This window comes from Camelus ferus, chromosome 17 (assembly GCF_009834535.1).
Source record: "Camelus ferus isolate YT-003-E chromosome 17, BCGSAC_Cfer_1.0, whole genome shotgun sequence".
Taxonomy (NCBI): Eukaryota; Metazoa; Chordata; class Mammalia; order Artiodactyla; family Camelidae; genus Camelus; species Camelus ferus.
This window is the reverse complement of record NC_045712.1, coordinates 19,994,876-20,016,326: the sequence shown is the minus strand read 5'-3', so window position 1 is coordinate 20,016,326 and position 21,451 is coordinate 19,994,876. Positions and strand designations below refer to the sequence as shown.

At 41.7% G+C, this 21,451-nt stretch overlaps 1 protein-coding gene across 7 annotated transcripts in view; it reads right to left on the bottom strand.

Moving 5' to 3' along the window:
- Positions 1–21,451, bottom strand: part of ARHGEF3 (Rho guanine nucleotide exchange factor 3) — a 294,208-nt gene that overhangs the window by 103,378 nt on the left and 169,379 nt on the right. The window lies entirely within an intron of this gene.

Sequence of the window (21,451 nt, the reverse complement as noted above, 5' to 3'; positions counted from 1 at the left end):
GGCTTTTTTAAAGACTTAAGTGATAATAAAATATATGTAAAAGGTCTGGTACTGTTTCTGAAAAAATGTAGGAGCTCAACAAAAGGTAGTTTATTATTGTTATCACGTGATAAGAGTTATTGACGGGGGTGTGTGGAAATAACACCCTCCCGAATATACATACAATCTCCATTCACTTCTCGCTCCAAGACATCTTAATACACTTGATGTGCTGGTAGCTTTTTAAAAAAGGCTGAACTGAACACTAATTATTATCAGCAGGTATCCAGTTCTTTATTTAGTAAAACCACAAAAGAGCTTTATTTTTTTAATCTTAATTGCAGTGAATCAAGCCTCATTCACCTCCTGCCAACGTGAGCGCTAGTCTTTTGTGAAAGCCACTTCACTCTGTGTTCCTGGGGATTACAAAATAGCACCCACGAGTCCTGTTCCTACAGAATCAGAAGGCCTTTCACCAGGAACTTACATAATTCTCAAACCCTGGTTTATTTAAAATAAAAATAACCCAGGCTTGAGGAGGTTTTCCCGAATGTACATACAATATAGTTTAGTGACAAGTCTCTGGATTCATTCTAAGCAATATAGCCTTATCAGGTTTCTCCACCTCTTTCGGCCTCATTTTTTCTTTCTCGTCTGTAAAATGAGGACAGGGATAGTAGCAGCTTCTCAGGGTTGTTGAAAAGAATAAAAGTGAGAAAATACATGCTAAGTCACATGGTAGAATCTCAATAAATGTTAGCTGCCATGATCTCAACCTGAAAGCTCTCACACTGATATCACACTCCCCTCCCACGATACCCGTGGCCTGATGCCTTAAAGATGATGTTTTATCAACTCTAATAGCCCAAAATAGATGGTCCCTCCCCACCTATGGGTGAAACAGCAAGAAATTTAATTATCAGACAAAGAAAACACACTTTGTTTTCTATTTCTAGATACCAATCTTAAAGTAGCACAAAGAGTGGAAGAGTGTGTCTGAAAACACATTTTCATCTGGGTTGGCTGTTCTAGAATTCAGAGAACAATGTGGTCTAAAAATACTGTGCCTGCATCTTCCCCTGTTTCCCCCCTTGGAGGGCTGCCTTAACACTCCATCTGGGGCATGACAGCTGGAAGGGCCTTTTGGGAAACATGCCTCACAAAATGTAGTCCCCGTGCCTCAGATCTTATCAATTTTGGCTCGAGATCCAAAACTAAGTTGCTTTATGCATTTTCTAAGTTTTAAGCAGTGCTTCCTAAGCTCCCCTCCCCCCACCCTCCTGCCCACAGTAACCCACTGCCAGACACTCAGTAATGTTTTTAAGCCCTGTTTCTTTAATTGATGCTTTCCCACATTATCCATCATATGTAGGTACAAGGCACTGCAGTTCCTGGAATTTCTGAAAATACAGGCAGTCCCCATCTGATGAAATAGGTATGTACTACAATTTCTTTGTAAACTTGGTTATCTGGAACTTGAAATGAGTTGGGGGTTTTTTCCACGCATAGAAAACAAAGGTTTATTTCATGATAGAGCCAAAAAATTATTTAAAAACCTAATCACCATGTGTATTGATTTGACAACTACATGCACAGTACTCACCTGCCTAGCACTGTATATACCATACAGCATAAACAAGACACTATATTGGGAGGTACTTGGATAGAGTCTAGTTAAACACATTCTAGGTCCTCAAAGGACCAGGTCTCTGTCTTTATCTATCAATCATTATATAGAGCTTACGAATGCCAGGCACTGTGCTGATCACTTTACAAATATTAACTCATTTAATCCATATAACAACCTTATAAGGTATAGTATTATCTCCATATACAGATGGGGGAACTGAGGCACAAGACAGGTGAATTAACTTGTCTAAGGTCATGCAGTTGGCAAGTGATAGAGTGGAGACCGAAAGCGAGGTGGCCTGGCTCCCAGGTTCACCTATTTGCTTGTTCACCATGTTGCCTTTCGGTGGGAAAACGCCCTGAGTCTGCCTGAGGGCTCCTGCTGTGTGCTGCTGGGTGCCTGTGTCCCCCATGTCTCCACGTCCTCTGTGTTGAGGGCATTCCCTCTCCACTTTCCCCCTCCATCCGCCTCTGCTCCAGTTACTGGCGCAACACTATTGCGCACGCACGCTGCCTTCCCCACATCCCCTCCCACCCCTGCCTGTCTCCCAGCACCGAGGGTCCCACTTTAACAGCCACTTCTCTCCTGTGTCTGCGCCCCACCACTCCTCACCTGGACTATTCCAATCATCTCCTAATGGTTTTCCTTTCCTCAATTTTCTCCTAATACTCTCTTTTCTTAAAAAACAAAACAAAAACCTGTTATTTTGTGTTTGTTTGCTTTTAGTGTATAAGTAGCACATGATCTTTGCAGGAAAAGTGGAAGATATAGATAAGCAAAAACAAGAAAATTAAAATTACCCAAAGCCTATCCCCAGAGATAAACTTTTCATCAAGTCGTTTCAGATCTTGTCTCTCTATAACATATATACCAACGTCAGTCTTTCCATTGTTTATCTATGAAATCTATTTTTTAACAACGATTCAGTAGTGTTAGGCTAACTGGGTCACATCACACATGGGACAGAAATGCTCAGCGCTTCTAGGTGGAGTCCAGACTTGCCAGATTGGCCCCTGTGCCTGCTGTCACTGACCCTCATCCTGGGAGTCAGCTCCAAAGACCGGTCTGTCTCCCCTCACCATCCAACTCATCCTGCTCCCACCCCAACACTTTCCAACCCCAGGCCTCCCTTAGGGCTCCTCGTTGGGCAGGGAAGGCCCACCACAGAGCAGTGTGTCACTGCAACAAAAATGCCCTAGTGTTGAAACCAGAAACTTCCTCTTGCGTACACTCCAGGATGAGGGTCTCGACCCTGTGCAGGCCCTAATCCTATTTCATTAGTCACCGCTTTTTTTATCTGAAGGGCTTTTATCTCAGAGAAGGGAGATTCTGAGGAAGTGTTCTTCTGGTTCTTACTCTTGCAGTGTCTTTGGGTTGAATCAGAGTCCAGAGATATCAGAGAGCTGAAAAAGGGGACCTCTGGCCCCCCAACACTGACCACCAGTAGTCACTGACCTGACCCCAGGAGGCACAGCCTAGCAAGTCCCTGAGCACTGCGCATTGATACCACCTTTGGCGGTTACATACACACACAACACAAACTGCCATTTTCTCAAATGCACGAACAGAAATCTACAAGCCTGGGCCCCTTTCTCCTCATTTCTGCAGATCAAAATCACAGCTAGTTCTCGTTCATTTTGTGGGATTAAAGGGAAAGACCCTACAGAATTGTCACAAGCTGATTCACATGCTGTAAAAAGCCCATTTGTATAATATGCCATTCTTAATGGTCAACTTGGAGAAGAAAATGTGAAGTATGCAGCTGATAATCTTTCCAGCTTCAGGCTCGGCTGGCTGATTCATCAAACCCTGATCTGACATGTCCACTTTATCCTCTCAACCATTCCCTTGACTCACTAGAATTATTACTTCCCAAAGAGGAAGCCAGACTGCTCAATGGATGTATAGATCACGCGCTGGACTGAAAAAATACTAAAAGCAAGGGCTAAGAATAGCCAGAGAGTGCTTCAGTCGAGAGTATTTGAAGTTTAAGGGATTTGTGTTTAAGAAAATAAGACCTCCCAGATTTTTAAAAAACAGATGTTTAAAAAACAGCAGATTTTTAAAATACTGAATTTGATCCAAAGATGGAAATCTGGACGTGTGATGAACCTCATTTCTTATTTCTTTCAATGCAGCACTTTCCTCTAGCACCTGAGCAAGGGGTGCAGATAGAACAAACAGATGGTGTAGCATCAGCAGAGGAAAATTCAGGGGAGACGACAGTCAGAAGCCTGCAGACGAAAAGGTCTGGGGATTGTGTAGAACAAAGCTCACATCTTCCACCCTCAAAAGTGTAACTGAGTCATGAAAAAAAAAATTAACTGAGTTACCTTGTTATTCAAGGTTTTCTTGTTAAATTTTTATTATAGACAGTTTTGTTATGAACTGAGATTAATGAATGCTTCAGAATTTCCAGAGCCTCTTTCATATGCTATGAATCCTCACTTTTTCTTTTCTTTTTTAAAATTCATTTTAAAAAACATATAGACTTTTGGGGGGTTAATTAGGTTTATTTATTTATTTTTTAATGGAGGTACTGGGGATTGAACTCAGTACCCCGTGCATGCTAAGCATGCCTTCTACCACTGAGCTATATATCCTTGTCCATTTTTCCTTTGTTGAGATTTGTGAAACACATACTATGTAACAAAAGCTAGGCATTGCGGGGACAAACATAGCCAGTGAAAACACAGGCACCTATGGATGCCTCCAGAAGGGCCACCGTACCCTGCTTGAGGGTCAGGGAAGACGTCTCAGTGGAAGTCACAGGGAGAGCAGAGACAATCAGGCAAGGGCAGGAAGAAGGAAAGAAGAGCACAGGCAGAAGGACCAGCAGGTGGAAAGGACTGTGAACAAGGAAATTCAGTCCGTTTAGAGGGAGAAGAGGAAGGACACAAAGGAAGCAGGGATTGGGTCTTTTTTTTTTTTTTTAATTGAAGTATAGTCAGGAGGGCTGGGTCTTAAAAGCCATATTAAGTTTTCCCTAGAGGGAACAGGAAGAGGCAGCAAAAAGTGTAAAGCAGCAGTGACAACACAACTTATGTTTTAGGAATATCCTTCTGGCTTCATGTAGGGAATGGATCTTAGCAGGAGAAAGCAAGCAGGTTGATCCCCTAGTTGGCAGCAGGAATGCAGGTCAAAGACTGAGCGGCCTTAGCAAAGGAGGAGGCACCGGGGCTAGAGACAACTGGAGGATTCCAGAGATATTTTGGAGGCAGACAGGTCGAAACTTGGCAAAGGAGTCAATGTGGGAAATGAGGGAAAGGAAAGATGTCACGCTACCACTCAGCTTCCTGGCTTTGGCAATAGAGAAATACTGTTCAGGGACACAGTTACCTTGAGGGACCATGGATTTGGTGGAGTGGGGGGAAGGGGAGGAGTTGCATCTTAGATACATTAAGTATGAATACTAAGGGAGACATTCAAATTTGCTGTCCAGGAAGCCTCGCTCAGGACCCTGACGGACGCCCCCATTTAAGGAATGGCCACAGGAAGAACCTGCAAAGGAATCCAAGCAGAGTGGCCAGAAAGGTGAGGGTGAACTAGGGTGAACTAGGACAGTGTGTGATCAGAGAGGCCACTCAGAGGGAGAACTGGATCAGGAGTGGTCAGTCATACCACGTAGCAGAGGTCAGGATGGAAAAAGAGCCGTTAGATGGGGGCCACAGGGAGACCTGGTGGCCAAGGCAATTGGGCCATTTATTTGCCACCAACATGCAGAGTATGGTACAGAGGAGGGGCAAGGGGGGACTGCAGACTGGAGGAGACGGTTTTCACTGCGATGAGAAAGACTTAAGGTTGTCAAGAAACAGTACTGTTCCTATTTTTATGCAGAGGATGAAATGACTTTTCCATGAAAGTACCGGAACAGGAATCCATATACGTGTTTTCTGACTCTTTACAAAACATCTTATCTTGGTAGCAATAAATGTACCTTTACTGACATAAAAACAAGTGCTCTCAGCTGTCTGCCCCTTAAATGACTGCAGCATAAAACTATGGACACTGAAGGGGGAAAAAAGCTGTAATTAACGCTAAACCACAGCTCTCCCACATTTGTGACATATATGGCTCAGGTGATGGATGACAGTTGCCATTAGTAAAGGCATTCCAAATATTTACTCTTAACCCTAAAATAAAAAGAAATGTAACTTCTAAAGCTACGCCCCCAAAAAGATAAGTCTCATTTTTCAATTCCATTACTTGGCTTTCAAAAGGCTCTTTTCTTGTCCCAGTTGTGTCATTTCACCAGGTTTCATTCTCAGAGGAGCCGAGGGTCTGCAGACCATCAAGGGGCTTGGAGCTGAGGAGGGAGATGTAGAGCTGGGGACCTGACCCAGTCCCCAGACCTGGTCCGGACCTGACCAGACATCAGGGAAGTCTACCAGAGGCGCTGGACATCTGAACCTACAGCCAGCCAATCCTAGGAGGTGGCACCATGGAGAAGCACCAAGCCACACAAAATACACATTACTTAGGGAGAAAAAGGGAACAGGGGAAAAATAAGGGAAGGAGGAAGATTAAGAAAAAGAAAATACCTTCTGTCTGGAAGAACACTGACTCCACATTTTTAGAAATCTTAACCTCTTTCTCTAGCACTTTACCTCAGAGGCTTCAAATACCAACATGGTACTAAAGGATTCTTAAGTCATCAAATCTAATACTGCAATTTCACTTGTCTAGTTATTTCTGATAAACTGACTCTGTTTTTAATTAATGTTTTATTACACTAGTAATTCATGAATACACATTCTCCTTACAAATATGGCTTGAGTCCCCTCAGGCTCCCCCACTCCCTTCCCTACCACTACATTGTGTCCCAACCCCCATTCTTCCCCTTCATCTCTGGGGACAGCCCTTCTCTGCTGCAGAAGTACAAGTGGCTCACTTTCCAGACCTTTCTTTGTGTATTTGCATATGTATATATGTATATATATATATATAGAGAGAGAGAGAGAGAGAGAGAGAGAGAGAGAGAGAGAGAGAGAGAGAGAGAGAGAGGCTGGGGGGATTTATCTCCTCATTTACTTGCATCTTTTGTTTTATAATTTTCCTAAAATGAACCACATTCTATTCCACCGTGATTTTTTTTCCTTTCATAGGAGCCATCACAATAACAGCTGACACTTCTGCTGTAATAAAACTGGAATTAAAAAAAAAATTTAAAGACCAGAGTCTTTCCAGAGCTTGGTTAGAGGCTTTGCTCTGCCTCCCAAGATCAATTGACTTGCTTCTTCATAATCTAAGTAAGGTTTAAGTGATGTTATTTCTTTGAAAATTTATATTAGAGCTTTTCCAAATCCCTGACACGCACAGTCCCTTTAAAACTATGGAGACCAAAGCCTGTTACATAAGCATCCAGGTTTGCAGCCATGGGCCATATTTCTTCAGCTGCCAGATCACATGACTGATAACAAGGCCAAGATAAAGGCAATAATTAAAAAAATTTTTTTCTAGCTAAAAAAGGCCCATGCATTTGAAAAAACAAAAAAATAGAAAGATTAGAACTGTTCCCAGCAGAACCCAGTCTACATGGTTACTCCTCAACACTGAAACAAAAAGAAATTTGATTTTTAAAAGAGCTGCACCTACAGTGGACACTGTGGGGTTCACAATAGGAAAGATATTGCCTTGCTGATGTCTGTTTCCCCTTTCTTCCTCCTTGTGGAACCTCTGTTTTCTGCAAATATTCACCCAAGCCCACTGCATAATTTGAATCAATCTGCACGGCATTCCTCTGGAGGTTGTTACTGGTACAGGGATAAGCATGTGACTTAATGAACCCAATCATACTAAAAGGAAGACTTATTTTCTAGAAAACGGAAGCATATTGCCCCAGTGGCTACTGGCAGCCATCTTGCAACCATGAGGGGCACCAGCCTGAAGAGTGTGGAGAGTCTGGGAGACTGAAAGGACCTGGGTGTTTGGTGAGAGTTGAGTAGCTGCGTCAATCAATCAGGGACCAATCTACCTCTGTCCTTATTCTGTGACACAAAGCATCCTCCCTGGCCAAGGCTCTGTGAGTCAGGATTTCTGCTGCTGTCTCCAAACCAATACAACACCAAAGAAGGCGGGAGGGAAGATCTGGTGCTATTTTTCTGACCTATAATTTACATTTAAAAGGTTTCTTCTTTCCTTTCCTGTTGGTTACATAACATTTTTGCAGTATCCACATACATTTTTATAGTTGAATATATTTTCCTAGATTTTGAAGGAACTATTTTAATCATTTTAAGCCTGGTGGTTAAATATATATGAACAATTGGCTGCTACTGCAGGAAGTTCAAGAGAAGCAAACTCAGCCCCGAGGATACTGAGCCCCTGCCAGTGCCCAGCAAGGTGCTACGGGCTGGGGCAACAGCAGGGGTAGGACAGCAGGAGTTCCTGTCTGTGCTTCTGAATTTACCTTCTAGTGAGGGGAAGTGACAGTAAACAAGAACAACAGATGGTTCCATAGGAATACTTACTGAGAGGAAACACTGGGGGAGGGCGGGCTTTCCTTAGGTGGGGGTGTCAGGAATGGCCCCTACAAGGAGGGGCATTGAAAGCTGAGATTAGAACAAGATGGGAGTCAGATCTGGGGGAAGAAGAAAGACAGGAAGGAACCTGACATATTTGAGGAGGACTGGAAGTTCTGGTTTGCTAGCAGGTACCAAGAGAGGAAATGAAGTTAGCAGGTAGTCAGGAGCCCAGACCTATAGGGGCTGGTTGGCAAGGAAAGTGAATCTGTATTTCATTCTAAGTCATGGATTCTTTTTTTTTTTTCAGCTGAAGTATTACTGTGTTAGTGTCAGGTGTACAGCAAAGTGACTCAGTTATATATATATAACTGAAGGATTCTTATATATATACATATATATACATGTGTATGTATATATATATATATATTCTTTTTCGGATTATTTTCCATTATAGGTTACTACAAGATACTGAATATAGTAAATCCTTGTTGCTTATCTATTTTATATATAATAGTATGTATATGTTAATCCCATACTCCTAATTTATCCCTCCCCCCAAAACCTGTCATCTTTGGTAACCATAAGTTTGCTTTTCTATGTCTATGGTTCTGTTTTTATTTTGTAAATAAGTTCATTTGTATTACTTTTTAGATTCCACATATAAGTGATCTCATATAATATTTGTCTTTCTCTGTCTCTAAGTCAGGGGTTCTTAATTGTTTTTGTGCCACAGATCTCTTGGGAAGCCTCCTGAAATCTATGGACCACTTTTAATAAAATGTTTTTAAATGCCAAAAAGCAAAACAAAAGAGAAACAAACAACAAATTAGGGTTGTTAGGTAGCACAGATGTGGGTGTGGGGACAGGGGGCTGACGGGAGGGTTTCTCCTGGCAGGGAGGGGTACAGTAACACTGGCATTGTTTAGAGTTGCCAGCATACAGTGATACTAAAAAGTTGACTTGAAATTGGCTTTTTTTGCTTTCAAATTCTTTAGCCAATTCATCACCTGAAATTGGGTGACTGCTCCCATCACTCTCCAACGATCCTACCGTGGTACACTTCTGATTAAGGAAATCCATTATACAAAAACATAGTTATTGGTGGGGGAGGGTATAGCTCTGTGGTAGAGTGCATGCTTAGCATGCACGAGGTCCTGGGTTCAATCCCCAGTACCTCCGTGAAAATAAGTAAACAAACAAACAAACCAACCAACCTAATTAACCCACCCAAAGACTGAAAAATAATATTTAAAAAAATGTAATTATCAACATATTGGAAAACTAATTTATCATATACATATACATACAGTGTCTTTGTTCCTGCTATAAATAACAAGATCTGGTGGCAGGTCTAATAACTACTGTCATTTTGAGTAATCGTGGGCATCATGATATTTAGAGATGTATTCAGCCAGTGTGATGTGAAAAGAAGATATTAGGGTGTTCTTTCGGTGACAAAGTCACAGCTACTGCTCTGGTTTGTTGCCCTCATTTATAATGAAAGGAAATGTAAATTTAAGTTGGAGATTAGCAAAGATGAAGATGTAATTTTCTTTCAGTTCAAATGTGTAGACCCCACTGAAGTCACTGGAGGGTTTGACTAAGGGTGAGGGTGTGTAACATGATCTAATTTATGTTTTTAAAAAGATCAGCCTAATGGATGGAGGGGGGTGAGGGAAAAAATGCACCAAGGTCATTTCCTGCTCAGAAGCTGGCAATGGCCAGCTGTCAGGAAGGGCGACACCATGGCTTCTCTTGCTGGAGGCTGTTGAAGAACAGATCTGTCTTCGTGAGCACTCTCTGGGCTCACGAAGAAAAAGGCAAGACTGCAGAAATAAACTACCTCCGGTCTTCTGCTGCAGAGAAAAGACAGGAGGTTCATGGCCAGGAAAGACCCCTGTGTGAGTCGGTGAGGTTGAGGGAAAAGACAATAAGTCTGCCCAGGTTTCCTGTGGGATAGTCATCATGATGACGATGACCTTGCAGGCTGGTTCTGCAGATGAAAGGAGCCTCTGTCCAGAGCGACGGCCCCCCACAAGCCCTCAGTAAGTGGTGGGACCTTCTCCTTCTGGCACCTTCTGTCTGGGACCTTGGTCATCATCTTCAGAGGGAGAGTGGACCATGGAGGAGCTTAGGGGCCGCCTCGCCTGGTAAAAGTCAAGAGATGGCTACTGATGATTTGGAGAGCCATGGGCTTGCGGGGACCGGAGCCCAATTCCACTATCTAGGGTTGGAACAAAGTCAACTCGAGCTCCTCAAATACTGAGAATTTAAAACCTAGATTGTCCAGTTGAAAACATGCAAAAGGAAACCATCTTCCTAGCAAGGAAAGCAAAGAATCCTGAGACCAGAAGAGGCTACGGGGCAGTGGTGAAAGCAGGAGCTCCACACAGTTTCCCAGACCTACATTTTCCTCCCTTGATGCACTGGCACATGGGGGCCGTGGATCACCCACTTTGTAAAGGGGGCCGGTGTTTGTAACACAGTGGGGCTGGGGGGCAGTTTGGAGAGGCCTAGACCTGCTGGGCGCTCAGGAGGGGGGCTGCTGGAGCCTTGCAGGCACCGAGATGTGGAGTCCACCACTGCCCAGTCCTGTGCTCGGCCCAGAAGCTCCTGCCAGACAGAGCTGGAGAAAGTGCCTCACTCAGACTCTTCCCCCTTTCTCTCTTCTAATGGTCACTGAAACCTTCTAACCTGATTTTTGTGGAGTTTTGTTTCTTTTTCTTTCTTTCTTTTTTACTCTTTCTCTTCCAAATGTCTCCAATCTAAGAAGCAGCAGCTCCACTTCCACTGGTCTATACATATAATAATTCTCAGGTGCTGCCCCAAATCCAAACACAGTGGCAGGTGCACTAAAAATGGGGCTTCCTCTAGCCAAGCTGATGCAAATGAAAAAACAGAGATTCTCAGACTTCCTTACCCAGCCACCATTTGGGAATTCACAAGGACTAGTACAGAGACAAAGATGTGGCGAGGGGACTGGGAGCAGAAAGCATCTGTCCTTCTTTAGGTGGGAGAGATGCAACAAAAACCCTGGAAATGACTAAAGATCACCCAAGAACCTCTGTATTCCACAAATCCCCTCACCCCCATGCCTGCTTTGAACCCTGATCTGCCAAACAGCTATTGCTGAGCCAACTCCAAACCGCTTTTAAAGAGGGTGGGGAAACACTCCTTGCTCAAATCCCTGCTCTTGTTCCAATGGCTGAACAGACAGCTTTTATTAGGATTATTTTGCAGGGCGACATGGCACAAAGAAAGCAGTCCGCTTGCAGTCTGAAGGTCAGCAGTGCTGCTCTTGTTTTAATTTGTGGCTCCTTTATGAGGCCAAGGCTGAACCGTCCCCCCCTCCCTACCCCCCAGGGATCTCAGTGGCAATGTGCATTCACTTAAAGACTCACACAGGACAAGGCTGCTGTGGGCAGCTGATCAAGGCTGACCAGCAAATTACACCTCCTGTCTTTCCTTTGGCCCTGTCATTAGTTTTTTTGTTTTGTTTTGTTTTGTTTTGTTTTGTTTTTTAGGTCAGTGAAAATGTTATCACCACTTCTCCACTGTAAAATGTTTGTGGTTGCAGCTGAGGACCTGTTACAACTGCTGACAAAGGATTCCAAAATCATAGGACATAAGAGTCAAACAAACCCCCTGAGCAAAAACTCTTCTAGCTTTTTCCACTTCATTTAGGCTGTGAACACTAGGCTGGTTCATTAGAATCCCCGCTTTCACTCCTACTCATACGAAGGGTTTTGTTTTGTTTTTCTATGAATTGCATCTGGTGTGTTTTAAAAAGTCATCTGCTATGGAGTAAATGTTTATGCCCCACCCCACCCCAATTCATATGTTGAAGCCCTAAACCCCAATGTGATGGCATTTGGAGGTGGGGGTCTATGGGAAGTTACAGGTTTAGATGAGGTCGTACAGGTGGGGTCCCCACAATGGGATGTGTCCTTATAAGAAAAGGAAGAGAGACCAGAGCTCTCTCTGTCCATCCTGTGAAGACACAGGGAGAAGGTGAGAAGGCAGTCCCCTGCAAGCCAGAAAGAGGGCCCTCTCCAAGAACCAGATCTGCTGGCACCCTGACCTTAGATTTTTCAGACTCAGGACTGTAAGAAATAAATGTGTGACCCAAAACCACAGGGGAAGAAAAGAAAGAAAGAAAAAATGTTTTTTTGTTTAAGCTACCCAGACTATAGTCTTTTACTACAGCAGACTGAGCTAAGACTAATTAAAGAATAATCCTACTTAAACAATAGTCTGTTGTCTACCGTAATAAGAAATGGGAAAGTATGTGTTAGTATCCCTAACTGCTTATGTCCTCTTCCGTCATCCAAGGAGTTGGAGAAAAGGACTTGAAACAAGGTGATTACATGAGCAAAATTAGATATTGGTCTCTCATTATTAACCAACATCTGAGGTGTTTACCTTTCAATCATCCACCTGGAAAATCCATGACACTTAAAACATCATGGACCCAGATGACACTGGAAATGATGTAATCTGACTGCTGTACCTTATAGATGTGGAAACCAAGGCCCAGAGAGGTGAAGCAACAAGTGCAAGGTCTGAGTGCTACACAATGACAGAAGTCAAAATACAACCTAAGTCTTCTCATGCATTCTGAGAAGCACCCATCCAAGACAAGGAAGTGGAGGTGCAAAGCTCTGCACATGTGCCTCAATCCCACCTGCTCCACAACCAGCTAAGTCCTGGACATCATCATGAAAGTGAGGCAGCCTTCTACTGGGCATCTGTGTCTAACCTTGGCCTCATCTGAGCCATTCTCTACTCAGCAGCCAGAAGAATCTTCTCAAAATGCAATCTATACCCTTGCTTAACCTATCCTATCCCTACTAGTGATTCTTTAGTGTTTTAAGGATAACAGCCTAAATCTTGAGCACGTTCTCTGAGATTCTACACAGTCTAGTTTTTGCTACTGCTCTAGTCTTACTATCTACCACCTACCAGCCACACTTGCCTTTAAAGCAGCGTGCTCCACACTACCACAGGACCTTTGCACATGCTATTACCATGCTGCAACCCTTTTGCTTTCCCCTTTAACCTAATTAATACCTTCTCTTCTTTCAGATCTCATTTCCCCAAAGAAGACTTTCCTGATCTTTCATGACTAGGTCAAGGTCTGTGGTTAAATGCCCTCACAACAGCATGCTTCCTACATTTTTATTTCTACTTGTTAGTCTATTCTTATTACCATCATTATTAATTAATGTCTACCTCATCATCAGACTGTAAGTCACCAGAACCTTGTCTGGCTTGTTCACCATTTTGTCCTGTCTCCACTAATACAGTGTCAGAGTAAGAGATGCTCAATCAACATGAATATGGATAAAAGAATAAATGAGAAGCAGAATTTTAAAATACATTTAAGGCCCTCAAGGACCTTAGAGTCTAGAAATCTCTTCCAAATCACCTGTCCATTGGGAAGCTATTCAATGATCAATGCCACTTAACACAACTTTCTAGGAGAGAGAGAAATGACTCAATATCCTTCTCTTAGAACCCCACTTGCTTCTTTAAGATCACATCACATAAAATATAATAGCATTGTGAAGTCTGCTCAGTAAAATGTCACTCTTCTGCCCAAAACCTAAGACCTTCAGTCAAACATAAGCTCCCAAACTAAACAAAACCTCTGGGGTCCCAATGGCAATTTTGCTCCTTACTGTGGTTTCCTGAGACCTCATAAATCAAGCCTTTCATTATATAACACACAGAGATAACCCTCCCTTCATACCATCCCTGTTTTCAGACACATTCTTCATGACTGTCGCCAGCAGCCGGCTCATTTCTCATTTCAGACACTCCTCCACTTCCCAGCGGGGACAGCAAGCACATGGTAGGCTTATTTCCGCAATCTGACAATAATTTAAATTAAATTGCAGCCTCAGTTGCTGGTTGTATTACAGAGAGAAACCATCACTGAGGAACACAGCAAAATTTAAAGCGGCAATGGGGCAGAGAACACAATGTGGCGGAGCATGGGCTGGCCGGAAAGGAGAAGCATTCTGCTATAGCAAAAAGAATAAAGCGAAACATGGCAAGTTGTCGACAGCTATGAAAAAGGCACTTCAGAAACATAATCACAAGCAAACGCCCTTTTCTATGTGAAGGCAAAACAACACGAAACAGTGACTGTAAAGGAAGACAATGTTACAATATTTTAAAGCCAAAGATTTTTCAGCTAAACATAAGATTCAAATGTTTGCAAACCAAACCATGTTAAGAAGATGTTTTCTCTCTTCTGTGTCCTCTGTGGAATTAGTTAATTCCTGTGGCTTTAACGACACTTAGGTAGCTGGCGAGGTGCCATCTGTGAGTGTGGACATCTTGTTCAAAGTGCAGTCATCTCTGTTAGCTGCAGGTGAATCATCCGCCTTTTGGTTTATTTGCAAAATTTTTTTAAAAAAATATACCTTTCTTTTAAGTTATGGGTGTGATGGAGCTGAGCAGATCATCATGTTCATTTTGGGTTCTATTTGGCACCTCTCATTTAGTTTTCCACTGTCTTTGAAGCTTATAATCAGTAAAGGGCATTTTAAACCATAACTTATTTATGTTCCCCAAGCAAGAAGGCAGGAGGTGGTCAGTCAGCACGGCAGGTGTCCTGCATCACTTTCCCAGGTGAGACCCCTCCACTAACCCTGGAGGGAGAGTGGGGAAGAATTCTGTCCGGGTCCAACTGGGAGAACCTGGCACATTTCTAGTTCCTACAAAGCTAGATCTCGCCAAAGCAGCTCCCTTATTTTCTTCACAGTATTGAGCATGCTCAAGAACGCGAGACAGGCTCACATTTCAATGGCATCGCCAGCATGCAGTCCAGGCGGAGGTGCAGTTAATGTACTGGTAGTCCACAGTTGTGACTGGCCTGGAATGCACTCCTCTCCACTAACTTGTACCATCCAGAGATGAGGATGTCTGACGACTCCTTGCAGGCTTCTCTCCTCCTATCACCGCGCAGTGGGCAATGGGAGCTGTGCTCTGCACTCAGTAACTACCAGTTAAGTGGAAAGGAACTGAGATTTCAAAAGAGGAATGTTTCTCATTTTAACAGAAAATTTCCATTTCTACCATTATCCTGAAAAGTTCCCGCAGCACCGAGTGAGATGTGAAAGCATCGGCAATTCCACATCCGTAGAGATACGCGTACATTCCACACCGCTTGTACCCTCTTATCTTTGGGTTGACTTATTTTATTAGCTGGTAAAAGCCTGGCATTATGTTCGTTTATCTCACTTTGTATACTGCAGGGTCTCTTCAGGTAGACCTTGGTTCTGCCTCTGGTTTTATGGATTTTCTGCCAAAATGAGGGAATGCAAATATGTTTACAGAGGAAGAGACATTCTTACAACTTTGCCAAGGTCAATCCGGTTCATGTTTACAGTAACCTTCCAAAGACAGCATGAAATATGAACAACGAAGTGGCCACTCATTCATTCATCCAACAAATATTAATTGGACAAACTCCATCCACACCACCATCCCAAATGTTGAGAATATGGTAGGAAACAAAATGAGAGTTGTATTCTAGCGTGGACAGATACTAAAAAGTAAGAAATATGTAATGTGGCAAGTAATGATAAATATCACACTGGAAAAAATTAAGACAGGTAAGAAGAGCAGGGGATGCCGGGGTGGGGTGGGGGTGGGGAATGAAATGCTGTTCCACAGGGGGGTGGGGGGGTGGGGAGTTGGGGGGGCAACAAAAGCCTGTCTGAGAACGTCCACACAGGGGTGGGGGGTGAGGTGGGGAGTGGTGGGGGTGGGGTAACAAAAGCCTGTCTGAGAACATCCACACGGGGGTGGGGGGTGGGGTAACAAAAGCCTGTCTGAGAACGATGAGCAGATACCTGAAGGAAGATGGGAAGTAAGTCACACAGCTGTGTGAAAGAGCTTTCCAAGTGGGGAGAAACAGCAGTTGTAGAGGCCCTGGGGTGTAAGTGTAGAAGAACGGGGGAAAAGGCCAGTGTGGCAGGAGCACAAGAAAGAGGGAGGGTGGGAGGTGATGAGGTTCAGAAGCAGCAACAGGGCCTGATCGTGCTGGGCCTTGGGGGCCACCAGGAGGACAGGCAACGTCGCTGAGCAAGGAGGGGACAGGAGAGAGACAGCATGTGATTTAGGCTTAAAAGAACCCCTCTAAGCTGCTGTGTTGAGTGTGGACAACAAGGGGTCAAGGACAGAAGCAGGGAGGCCAGGGAGGAAGCCTCTGGAATGATGCAGACACTGTGGAGATGATGGGAGCCTGATAAAGATGGTTTAGCTGAAGCAAGTGACGGTGGTGTGGTTCTGGCTCTATTTAAAGGCAGAGCTGACAGTGGCATTACCTCTAGTTGCCCGTTCAGACTGCTGGTGTCTGAACAAAGCTTTGCAGAATGAAATCAAGAGCTGAGGCGTTTTGTGAAATACTCCTATTAGTTACTACTTACTCATTTAAATACCTTTAAAACATTTTAAAAGGGCATTAAAAACAATACAAATTTAAATTTAAATACATTTAAAAACCAACTCGTTCCCCTCTAAACAGGTACAGAACTCTACAACCCTTTTGTTCTAAGCAACCCACAAACATCATCTTTATTTTCCCCTTCCTGGTACCATTTATCCTTTATGAGAATTATCAGTTTTACATTTGAAAGAAATCCACTCAATGAATCTTGATTGAGGGCTGGATACATACTAGCACTCTCTTGGGCACCAGGAAGAGAGCAGTGCCTAAAATAGACAATATCCCCATCTACGTCCCGTTCCATACTCCTGGAATATTTCACAATATCAACAGTAGTTAAGTGCTTACTTGTGCCAAGCATTGTGCCACAGCACTACTTGCATTATCTTACTGAATCCTTACAGCAACCATAGTATTATCATCTGCATTTTGCAGCCAAGGAAACCATAACACAGAGAAGCTGAATATGCTCTGCAAGGTCACACAGCGAGGAAGTGGTGAACCAGAACAGCTAGTTTCTACCTTCTCCCTGGATTTAAGGTACAACCCAGAACACGAGTCCAAAGAATTTTATTCTCATTCTTCCTTAGTCACTTTGGGCTGGACACTTAACGTGTCACAGCTTCAATTGCCACATCTACAAAGTGAAATGTATTCAATTAGATAATCTCTAAGGTCCCTTGCAGGTCTAAAAATTCTAGAGATCTTGCTCTGAAACCCAATGCTCCCTCACTATAAGGAGAGCACAGCTGCAAAGCCCACCCACCATACAGTATAATTTCTCAAGGTCAGTTTTTGCCTTAACGTGAGCATATCCCCAACTGAACCTTTGGGCTGACCAGTTAGAAGAAAATAAGTCAATTTCAGGGATACTATAAGGGAGAAAAAATGTTAGCAGCAGATACGATAGCAAAATTTCTTTCTTTCAAAACCAACTGCCAATTCAGAATTATTTCCTTCCAGGAAGGAAAAAAAACAATCCTAGGCCCGGCTAAAACGTGCTTTCTCTATGCTTGGTTAACTTACAACAAAATGAAGAGCAATTCCCATTTGTCTACAGGTGGATGAATCTTTTTTTTTAATTGAAGTATAGTTGGTTTACAACATTGCATTAATTTCAGCATAATGATTCAGTTATACATATATATTTCTTTTCATATTCTTTTTCATTATAGGCTATTACAAGATATTGAATGTAGTACCCTGTGCTATACAGTAGGACCTTGTTGTTTATCTATTTTATTAGAGTAGTTAGTATCTGCAAATCCAGAACTCCTAGTTTATCCCTCCACACCCTACCCTTTCCTCCCGCTGGTAACCAGAAGTTTGTTTTCTGTTTGTGAGAGACAAATGAATCTTAAGTTTCGCTTCCTTCAGTGTCCTTGTGCCTGACATCCAGTAGAGCCCAATAAATACCAGTCGATTGAATTAGTGCCCGAATGACTCAATGAATGCACTAAACGATGAACAAATGAACTCATTAATTCTATAGTAATAAATATTTCCTTGGATAGACTTTGTATAGACCTGGCCAGCAAAAGCATCACTTTCCTCTGGCAAATACAGGTGAAGAAAACACTTTAGGTTTCTTGATTTTTCTGTTCAGTAGAAGATTCCAATTTTAGAAGCTGGTATTCTGAGACGTGAGGAGAGTAAAAAAATATATATCATTTAAAAAACTAAAAGGAAAAAAAGGCAGTCTGCTCAGACAAAGAATCAAAATAAACACCTTCAGTTTCCTGCAGGATTTCTGAGGAGTAAACCCAAAGCTTGGCATTTTGACTACTGATGATAACAAACCCTGATTTGGTTTCAAACACTTCACCGTCCATACCAGGAGAAACCACCTGCTCATACTGGGTCCACTCTACATAAAATGAACTACACAAAGCAGTGTAAGTTGGAGAGTAGGGTGGAGGAAGATATGCAAACAACCAGTGTTCTCCTGGATCCTTCATTTTTTGGACATTTTTCAGAAGCTACCCAAGAAGTTAAGTAACAATCCAGCAAGGTAAAAAGTGTATGCACAGTAAATGTCAAAGGAAAAAAGTCAACCCACAACCTTTTCTTCACGAAGAACGGGTATCAGATACAATGGAGAAAAGTAAAGAAACTACCCCCCCCCCCCAAAACCAGCCTCTGCTACTGAAACCAGGAATACATAACCAGATCAAAGACGAGGCTTGATGCAATTGCATAAGTCATTTAGGGAAAAACTCAATTAGCGTGGAACGGAAGCCCGGATGGTACTTTCTTAACCAAGATTATTTACATAATTTTCAGGTGGACAGACCCAGGCAATGTTTCAGAAAGAAAACAATAAACAAAAGTATTTATAAACAATTATTTTCTAGTGGCTTTATACTGCAAATAATCTCAGTCAAAATAGAATTCATGATAAACTACAAAATTTTAAAGGCAGTTGAGGTGTAAACTTTGTCAATATAACAAACTTATGCTTTGAATTCCCATGCTAACCATGGATGACACAGAGGAATATACTTCTGGATATATAAATTTAAAAGTTGCACATGCCTTTATTTAAATGAAGCCTACATAATGGAGACAAAATAACTTTCCGTCTCCACTAATTTTCACACTCTTCAGATCTGCATTTGTAACAGTTTGGTTTTTAATTGTCTGTATAAAAATCTGAATTAAAAAAATGGCAATTTACTATTATTCACACTGCCATTAAAATAGCAAGCATCCACAGGTGTTTTTTTTGCATCTACCTTACTACTTGCTCTGGAGTGTGAAGATGGTCATTGTTTGTAACTGGGAAATATTGGGAACAACAAAAATGCCCCTCAATGGAAAATCACGTTAAAATAAACTATGACCCATTTGTCATACGCAGTAATAACCAGCAGTTAAAACAATGAGACATATCCTTCACTAGGCGAATAGATAAATACGCTGTGGTACATCTATACAATGGAATATTTTTTCAGTGATTAACAAAAAGAGAGACGTGAGTTCTCAAGCAATGGAAAGACACAAAGGAACTTTAATGGACATTACTGAGTGAAAGAAGTCAGTCTGAAAGGCTATATACTGTATGTATGACATTTTGGAAAAGGAAAACTATGGAGACAGGAAAAAGATCAGTGGTTGGCCGGGCTGGGGAGTGGGAAAGATGAATAGGCAGAGCACAGAGGATTTTTAGGGCAGTAAAACTCTTCTGTAAGATACTGTCATGGTGGATACATCATCACACATTTGTCAAAACACACAGAAGGTACAACACCGAGTGAACCCTAATGTAAACTCTGGACTGTGGGTAATAAGGATGGGTCAGTGTAGGTGCATTAGTTGTCACCATGCACCACTCTGCTGGGGGATGTTGATTTTTGGCAGTTGATATATGGAAACTCTCTATAGTTTCTGTTCAATTTTGTTGTGAACCTAAAACTGCTGTAAAAAATAAAGACAATTTAAAAGAAGGAAAAAGGGCAAACTACAAAGTAAAACAAAAAATGACAACACTTATGTCCTTAAAAAGCCACCACAAACTAATTTTTATAGCTATATCTATGTATCTAACTATAACTAAGTATCTGGGAGGACACTAAATTGATAACCAGGGTTATACCTGAGAAGGTAAGCGGGACTGTGGATGTTTAAGGGGCCGTTAGTTCTATCTCTGTTGCTTGATTTTTTAAGAATTATGGGAATATATATGCAGTGTTACTTGTGTAATTAAAAATAAAATTTTTCCTTTTAAAATATTTACTTTATAACTTAGGACATTCAAAAGTAAATTATAGATATGACATTCTAAATACTTCAGTATTTGTCTTTTAAAAATAAGAACATTTTTCTACACTAAAATTATTTATCTAATAGCAGAAAAAGCACAAAAGATCTTCTACTAAAGTACTGGGGTGACTTAAGTCATCTATTTCAAAAGCTAAACCGGTCTTGAAGACAAATAAACAGTAAGTGTTGAGAACTGATTTAAGGGTTATTACAAGGTCTTCCTGAAAACAACATTATCATCATCATCCCTCCCTTACTTTTATATAATGTTTTATATTCCCTTCTTTAAAACACTAACAACCCCAAAATAACAGGTCAAAATCAATTATATTTGCTGTATTTTTAAATTTTAGTGATTTGAATTACTAACATAACATTATTATCATAACAGCTTGAGTATCTTAAACAGGGATTCTTGATCTAGAATCCTTGGCACCCCAAGGATTCCATTCAGGGCTTCTGTGAGCCTGGATGGAAAAAATACAGCTTTAGTTTTACTAACAAGTGAAATTTAGCACTTCTTTCCAAGTATGAATGGAGGCCACAAATCATACAAGCATTAGCAGACCTATGACTTTGTCACCTTAGAAATCATTAGATTTTCAAAAACAGTGTTTTGGGCGTGGGTATTTCAAAATATTTAATCATTTCATGGAAGGTATATTAGTTTTTAGACTTGTTGCCAGATCTTGTTACTTAATGCATTAATTAAGAAGCACCTACGTAACTCTTACCACAAATTTGTTTTTAAATATTTTGGTAACTGTATTTCAGTACAACTGGGTTTTGTTCTAACCTAATATATGTTATTTTAAGCACATATAAACAGTTTTCTGGGGGGAAGGTTCAGAGGTTTCACAAGATGCCAAAGGCTAAGAAACTTAGGAACTCAATCACCCTTCCTATAGTCCCATTCTCCCAATGTAATCACTATCCACAACGCAGGGTATGTTCTTCCATGCTTATTCCTTCATGTGGACAAACATATATAAACATCTAGGGGCATAATTTATACAGTTATATGTTCTGTAATTGTGTTTTACACTTTTATTTTATAATACATTTACAAGTCTCTATATAATTTGGACATTCATGCTGTTTCCAGATTTTGGCTATTACCAAAAACCAAAAACCAAAAACCAAAAAACATGCTGT